Raw genomic sequence first — 7,458 nt, 5'->3', positions numbered from 1 at the left:
GACATTAACTAGGATATTAGTGCCACTGTGGTGGCAGTGGAGACAGTGGCCTGGCATCCAGACCCCTTTGAGGCCTTGGGACAGAGGGCTACTGACCGTCTGTTTTCTGGGAAGAGGTGAGGACATCTAGTTCCCTGGCTACTTCATCCATGAAGAACAGAGATATGCCAGGATGTTAAATCAATTCTCCAAATGTGGGGGACAGATGGCAGCGCATTTTCTTATGGGATTGACTTTCTGGATGACAGTCTTCCTGAACTCGAGTCAGTATGTCACAGATTGAAATATATAAGGGAGGTCCATTGTGAAATAATGGGGAACTTACGGGACCCTTACATGTCACTCGAAACTTGTCCTTGGTTTCCAGACTCCTGGGGAAGGGAGGGTACTATGATTGGAAATTTGATGAGCAAGCCTTATGTCCTTGAGAAGCTAAATAATCTAAATGGGAAAATAATCTGAAAAGAATAGATATCTGTATATGTATAACTGGATCACTGTGCTGAACACCTGAAACTAACACAACACTGTAAATCAACTCAGTTCAGTTCAGTCATTCAGTCGTGTCCAACTCTTTGTGACCTAATGAACCACAGCATGCCAGGCTTCCTGTCCATCACCAACTCCCGTAGCTTGATCAAACTCATGTCCATGGAGTCAGTGATGCCATCCAACCATCTCATCCTCTGTAGTCCCCTTCTCCTCCTGCCTTCAATCTTTCCCAGCATCAGGGTTTTTTCAAATGGGTCAGCTCTTCACATCAGGTGGCCAAAGTTTTGGAGTTTCAGCTTCAATATTAGTCATTCCAATGAACTCCCAGGGCTGATCTCCTTTAAAATGGACTGGTTGGATCTCCTTGCAGTCCAAGGGACTCTCAAGAGTCTTCTTCAACACCACAGTTCAAAAGCATCAATTCTTCAGCACTCAGCTTGCTTTATAGTCCAAATCTCATATTCATACATGATTACTGTAAAAAGCATAGCCTTGACTAGACGGGCCTTTGTTCACTAAGTAATGTCTCTGCTTTTTAATAAGCTGTCTATGTTGGTCATAACTTTCCTCCAAGGAACAAGCGTCTTTTAATTTCATGGCTGCAGTCAACATCTGCAGTGATTTTGGAGCCCTGGAAATTAAAGTCTGTCACTGTTTACACTGTTTCCCAATCTATTTGCCATGAAGTGATGGGACCAGATGCCATGATCTTAGTTTTCTGAAATCTGAGCTTTAAGCCAACGTTTTCACTCTCCTCTTTCACTTTCATCAAGAGGCTCTTAAGTTCTTCTTCACTTTCTGCCATAAGGGTGGTGTCATCTGCATATCTGAGGTTATTGATATTTCTCCAGGCAATCTTGATTCCAGTTTGTGCTTCATCCAACCCAGTGTTTCTCATGATGTACTGTGCACATATGTTAAATAAACAGGGTGACAATATACAGCCTTAACGTACTCCTTTCCCAATTTGGAATCAGTCTGTTGTTCCATGTCCAGTTCTAACTGTTGCTTCCTGACCTGCATACAAATTTCTCAAGAGGCAGGTCAAGTGGTCTGGTATTCACATCTCTTTCAGACTTTTCCACAGTTTATTGTGATCCACATAGTCAAAGGCTTTGGCACAGTCAATAAAGCAGAAACAGATGTTTTTCTGGAAATGTCTTGCTTTTTTGATGATCCAACAGATGTTGGCAATTTGATCTCTGATTCCTCTGCCTTTTCTAAAACCGTCTTGAACATCTGGAAGTTCACAGTTCACGTATTGCTGAAGCCTGACTTGGAGAATTTTGAGCATAACTTTACTAACATGTGAGATGAGTGCAATTGTGTGGTAGTGTGAGCATTCTTTGGAATTGCCTTCCTTTGGGATTGGAATGAAAATTGACCTTTTCCAGCCCTGTGGCCACTGCTGAGTTTTTGAAATTTGCCCAGCATATTAAGTGCAGCACTTTCACAGCATCATCTTTTAGGATTTGAAACAGCTCAACTGGAATTCCATCACCTCCACCAGCTTTGTTCATAGTGATACTTCCTTAGGTCCACTTGACTTCACATTCCAGGATGTCTGGCTCTAGGTGAGTGATCCCACCATCGTGATTATCTGGGTTGTGAAGATCTGTCTTGTACAATTCTTCTGTGTATTCTTGCCACCTCTTCTTAACATCTGCTTCTTTTAGGCCTGTACCATTTCTGTCCTTTACTGAGCCCATCTTTGTATGAAAATTTCCATTGGTATATCTCATTTTCTTGAAGAGATCTCTAGTCTTTCCCATTCTATTGTTTTCCTCTATTTCTTTGCATTGATCGCTGAGGAAGGCTTTCTTATCTCTCCTTGCTATTCTTTGGAACTCTGCATTCAAATGGGTATATCTTTCCTTTTCTCCTTTGCTTTTCACCTCTCTTCTTTTCACAGGTATTTGTAAGTCCTCCTCAGACAGGTATTTTGCTTTTTTGCATTTCTTTTTCTTGGGGATGGTCTTGATCCCTGTCTCCTGTACAATGTCACGAACCTCTGTCCATAGTTCATCAGGCACTCTGTCTATCAGATCTTGTCCCTTAAATTGATTTCTCACTTCCACTATAAAATCGTAAGGGATTTGACTTAGTTCATACCTGAACAGTCTAGTGATTTTCCATATTTTCTTCAAATTAAGTCTGAATTGGCAATAAGGGGTTCATGATCTGAGCCACAGTCAGCTCCCAGTCTTTTTTTTTTTTTTTTGCTGACTGTATAGAGCTTCTCCATCTTTGGCTGCAAAGAATATAATCATTCTGATTTTGGTGTTGATCATCTGGTGATGTCCATGTATAGTGTATTCTCTTGTGCTGTTGGAAGAGGGTGTTGGCTATGACCAGTGCATTCTCTTGGCAAAGGTCTACTAGCCTTTGTCCTGCTTCATTCTGTACTCCAAGACCAAATTTGCCTATTACTCCAGGTGTTTCTTGATTTCCTACTTTTGCATTACAGTCCCTTATAATGAAAAGGACATCTTTTTTGGCTGTTAGTTCTAGAGGGTCTTGGAGGTCTTCATAGAACTGTTCAACTTCAGCTTCTTCAGCATTACTTGGGCATAGACTTGGATTACTGTGATATTGAATGGTTTGCCTTGAAAATGAACAGAGATCATTCTGTCATTTTTGAGATTTCATCCAAGTACTGTATTTTTCGACTCTTTTTTTGACTATGACGGCTACTCCTTTTCTTCCAAGGGATTCCTGCCCACAGTAGTAGATATAATGGTCATCTGAGTTAAATTCTCCGATTCCAGTCTATTTGAGCTTGCTGATTCCTAAAATATCAACATTCACTCTTGCCATCTCCTGTTTGACCACTTCCAATTTGCCTTGATTCAGAGACTTAACATTACAAGTTCCTATGTAATATTGCTCTTTACAACATTGGACCTTGCTTCCATCATCAGTCACATCCACAGCTGGGTGTTGTTTTTGCTTTGGCTCTGTCTCTTCATTCTTTCTGCTCTTATTTCTCCACTGATCTCCAGTAGCATATTGGGCATCTACCAACCTGGGGAGTTCATCTTTCAGGGTCCTATCTTTTTGCCTTTTCATACTGTTCATGGGGTTCTCAAGACAAGAATACTGAAGTGGTTTGCCATTTCCTTCTCCAGTGGACAATGTTTTGTCAGAACTCCCCACCATGACCTGTGCACCTTGGGTGGCCCTACATGGCATGGCTCACAGTTTCACTGAGTTAGACAAGGTTGTATTCCATGTGATTAAATTGGTTAGTTTCCTATGATTGTGGTTTTCAGTCTGTCTGCCCCTGATGGAGAAGTATAAGAGGCTTATGGAAGCTTCCTGATAGCTGACTGAGGGTGAAACTGGGTCTTGTTCTGATGGGCAGGACCATGCTCAGTAAATCTTTAATCAAATTTTCTGTTCACGGTGGAGGTGTATTCCCTCCCTGCTATTTACCTGGAGCCAAACTATGGTGGAGGTAATGAAGATAATGGTTACCTCCTTCAAACAGTCCCATGCGTGTACTGCTACATTCAGTGCCCTCAACCCTGCAGCAGGCCACCACCAATCCATGCCTCCACTGGAGACTCCTGAACTTTCACAAGTTTGGGTCAGTCTCTTGTGGGGGTCACTGCTCCTTTCTCCTGGGTCCTGATGCACAAAGTTCTGTTTGTACACTCCAAGAGTCTATTTCCCAGCCTTGTATAAGTCCTGGCAGCTCTTAGGTGGGGTTAATGGTGACCTCCTCCAAGAGGGCTTATGCCATACCCAAGTCTGCTGCACCCAGAGCCCCTGTCCCTGTGGTAGTCCACTGCTGACCCGTACCTCCACAGGAGATGATCAAACACAGTTCTGTCTCAGTCTCTGTGGGGTCCCTGGGTCCTGGTGCACACAAGGTTTGTTTGAGCTCTCTGAACATCTCTGGTGGGAATGCGGTTTGATTTTAAGTGTGAATTCACCCCTCCTACTGTCCTGCTGAGTCTTCTCTTTTGCCCTTGGATGGGGGTACCGCCACTGTTAACTGACATCAATCTATTTATGAAACTGTCCTTCCCTCCTAGACATGAATAGAGATTTCCACCTGTTTTGTTCCTGGTTACAGCAGACTTCCAAAGAATGTCAAGGGGAGATAAGAAAGACTTCCTAAGTGAACAGTGCAAAGAAATAGAAGAAAACAACAGAATGGGAAAGACTAGAGATCTCTTCAAGAAAATTAGAGCTACCAAGGGAACATTTCATGCAAAGATGGGCACAATAAAAGACAGAAATCATTAGGTTTCTGTTAGGTGATGGACCTAACAGAAGAAGGAGATATTAAGAGGTGGTGGTGGCAAGAATACACAGAAGAACTATATGAAAAAGATCTTCATGACCCAGATAACTATAATGGTGTGATCACTCACCTAGAACCAGACATTGTGAGTGCTATGTCAAGTGGGCCTTAGGAAGCATCACTACGAACAAAGCTAGTAGAGGTAATGGAATTCCACCTGACCTATTTCAAATCCTAAAAGATGATGCTGTGAAAGTGCTGTACTCAGTATGCCAGCAAATATGGAAAACTCAGCAGTGGCCACAGGACTGGAAAATATCAGTCTTCATTCCAATCCCAAAGAAAGGCAATGCCAAAGAATGTTCAAAGTACCAAATAATTGTGTTCATTTCATATGCTAGCAAGGTAATGCTCAAAATCTTTCAAGCTACGCTGCAACAGTATGTGAACCGATAACTTCCAGATATTCAATCTGGATTTAGAAAAGTCAGAGGAACCGGAGATCAAATTGCAAACATCCGTTGGATCATCAAAAAAGGAAGAGAATTCCAGAAAATCATCCACTCTGTTTCATTGACTACGCTAAAGCCTTTGACTGTGTGGATCACAGAAAAGAGTGGAAAATTCTTAAAGAGATGGAAATGTCAGACCACCTTATCTGCCTTCTAAGGAAATCTGTATGCAGGTCAAGAAGCAACAGTTAGAACTGGACGTGGAACAACAGACTGGTTCCAAATTGGGAAAGGAGTACATCAAGGCTGTATATTGTTACCCTGCTTATTTAACTTATATGCAGAGTATATCATGTGAAAAGTCAGGCTGGATGAAGCAAAAGCTGGAATCAAGATTGCCTGGAGAAATATCAATAACCTCAGATATACAGATGACACATCTTTATGGCAGAAAGCAAAGTTGAATTAAAGAGCCTCTCGATAAAAGTGAAAGAAGCAAATGAGAAAGCTGGCTTAAAACTCAACGTTCAATAAACGAAGATCATGGCATCCGGTCCCATCACTTCACGTCAAATAGATGGGGAAACAATGAAAACAGTGAGAAACATTATTTTCTTGGGCTCCAAAATCACTGCAGCCAAGAAATTAAAAGAGGCTTGCTCCTTGGAAGAAAAGTTATGACCAACCTAGACAGCGTATTAAAAAGCAGAGTCATTACTTTGCCAACAAAGGTCCTTCTAGTCAAAACTACTTCCAGTAGTCATGTATGGATGGGAAAGTTGGACCATGAAGAAGGGGGAACACTGAAGAATTGATGCTTTTGAACTCTGGTGTTTGAGAAGACTCTTGAGAGTCCCTTGGACTACAAGGAGATGAAACCAGTCAGTCCTAAACGAAATCAATCCTGAATATTTATTAGAAGGGCTGATGCTGAAGCTGAAGCTCCAATACTTTGGCCACCTGATACGAATAGCCGACTCACTGGAAAAGACTCTGATGCTGGGAAAGACTGAAGGTGGGAAAAGGGGACGACAGAGGACCAGATGGTTGGATGGCATCACTTACTCAATGACCAAGAGTTTGAGCAAGCTATGGGAGATGGTGAAAGACAGGGAAGTCTGGTCTGCAGCCGTCCATGGGGTCACAAAGCGTCAGAGATGACTGAGCAACTGAACAACAATACCAACAGTCCTAACACTTAGAGCACAACATCATCCATGTGAAGTATTCAATAGATCTTTGTAGAAGAAATTAACTGAGGACCTTAAATTTCAGAGAGTACTATGCCAACCTCACCAGATAACTGCTGCACAAAATGTCAACTTGTTCTTTGCAGTCAGCTCAACTAAGTGACCCTGCTTAAACCCCAGTGCTATTCCCCTCAGCTCTTCCATCATCCTCCCAGCTTCCAGCAGCAGTCCTTCCTCTTACCCCCTTGTCACTAAAATCCAACACGAATAACTTTCTCATATCAAATACTAAAGAGATGGAGACTTTGCAAATATCTTAAACAAAATAACAGTAACTGATGGTCACAACCACTACTCATCTTCTCCTAAGAAATAATTAGTGCAGACTTGGTGACAGTTTCCAACCTGACCAACTGTTTGACAATTATCTACACAATGCACACTGCAGCAGAGAAGAAGCAGAAAATTCCCCACCCCAAGAGATCTCCCAACAGAGACTCTCAGCTCTGACAGAGCTAAACAGTCAGTGGTGTTTAGTTTCAACAAAAAGCCTTAGGCAGCAATGCCTGGGAGACATTACCTGAATAACAGACTTTGTTTTACACCAGTTAGGTTTAGCACAATTTCTAGAAACTTGAGTTTAACTGGGATCCCTACAAGGGGTTCCCAGACCTCTCTTAGTGAAAATTCCTTCATGAGAATTAATGTAATGGGTTTCCAATTAAGTCTTTTCAAATGAAGTCTTTCAAAATTAAGCTACCATACATCTTCCATATAAGAGATAAAACCCACATACTTTACTGAGGTTTTCACTAAAATACTTGTGCCTCAAGGTTCAAGAGCAACCGGTATCATTTTGGAGTTGGAAAACTCTACTTCCTTTTCAACAGTGGAAGAAGTTTCCTAGAATTTCAGAATGTAAAGCTGGAATTATTTCTTACAGAAATATTATCTAAATAAGACCACTTTACATTTGTATATTGGTGTAACTTTAAAAATGCACAAGTCTATGTCTATCTCAATAGACACTATCTCAATGTTCACTGAGCTGCCAGGAGCTACCACTCCACAC

The sequence above is a fragment of the Dama dama genome, chromosome X (assembly GCF_033118175.1).
Source record: "Dama dama isolate Ldn47 chromosome X, ASM3311817v1, whole genome shotgun sequence".
Classification (NCBI taxonomy): Eukaryota; Metazoa; Chordata; class Mammalia; order Artiodactyla; family Cervidae; genus Dama; species Dama dama.
The sequence above is the reverse complement of the archived record's forward strand: the minus strand, read 5'-3'. Positions refer to the sequence as shown.